This window comes from Bos indicus, chromosome 6 (genome assembly GCF_029378745.1).
Source record: "Bos indicus isolate NIAB-ARS_2022 breed Sahiwal x Tharparkar chromosome 6, NIAB-ARS_B.indTharparkar_mat_pri_1.0, whole genome shotgun sequence".
NCBI lineage: Eukaryota > Metazoa > Chordata > Mammalia > Artiodactyla > Bovidae > Bos > Bos indicus.
This window is the reverse complement of record NC_091765.1, coordinates 35,567,317-35,568,684: the sequence shown is the minus strand read 5'-3', so window position 1 is coordinate 35,568,684 and position 1,368 is coordinate 35,567,317.

Here is a 1,368-nt window from a genome sequence, read left to right as displayed (position 1 = left end):
CCTCTCATGGGACAGGGGAGTTTTGTGGCTGAAATCAATCATAAAACAGAGGTTATCTGAAGCAGAGAAGAAGTAATATTGAGATTTTTCGGAGTGGTTTTTAATTAGGAACCTTTTCACATGCAGCACTCTCAAATGACACAGGAAGTGAATGTGTACAAATGAGGTATTTGTACACATTCAGTTTCCCCCTCAGTTAGTCTCTACGATCAGGAACCTTCCATAAGCCTCTTATCCTTCTCCATCAGAGGGCAGACAGACTGAAAACCACAATCACAGAAAACTAATCAGTCTTATCACGTGGACCACAGCCTTATCTAACTCAATGAAAATATGAGCCATGTCATTAAGGCCACACAAGATGCACGGGTCATGGTGGAGAGTCCTGACAAAAAATGGTCCACTGGAGAAGGGAATGGCAAACCACTTCAGTGTTCTTGCCTTGAGAACCCCATGAACAGTATGAAAGGGCAAAAAGATAGGACACTGAAAGATGAACTCCCCAGGTCCGTAGGTGCCCAATATGTTACTGAAGATCAGTGGAGAAATAACTCCAGAAAGAATGAAGCGACAGAGCCAAAGCAAAAGCAACACCCAGTTGTGGATGTGCCTGGTGATAGAAGCAAAGTCCAATGCTGTAAAGAGCAATATTGCATAGGAACCTGGAATGTTAGGTTCATGAATCAAGGCAAGTCGGAAGTGGTGAAACAGGAGATGGCAAGAGTGAACATTGACATATTAGGAATTAGCAAACTAAAATGGACTGGAATGGATGATTTAAGTCAGATGACCATTATATCTACTACTGTGGGCAAGAATCTCTTAGAAGAAATGGAGTAGCCATAATAGTCAACAGAAAAGTCTGAAATGTAGTACTTGGATGCAATCTCAAAATGACAGAATGATTTCTGTTTATTTCCAAGGCAAACCATTCAATATTATAAAAATCCAAGTCTATGCCCTAACCAATAATGCTGAAGAAGCTGAAGCTGAACAATTCTATGAAGACCTGTAAGACCTTCTAGAACTAACACACAAAAAAGATGTCTTTTTCATTATAGGGGACTGGAATGCAAAAGTAGGAAGTCAAGAAATACCTGGAGTAATGGGCAAACTTGGCCTTGGAGTACAGAATGAAGCAGGGCAAAGGCTAATAGAGTTTTGCCAATAGAGTTTTGCTATGACCAGAGAATGCAGAGTCATAGCAAACACCCTCTTCCAACAACACAAGAGAAGACTCTACACGTGGACATCACCAGATGGTCAATACCAAAACCAGATTTATTAAATTCTTTACACCCAAAGATGGAGAAGCTCTATACAGTCAGCAAAAACAAGACTGGGAGCTGACTGTGGCTCAGATAATGA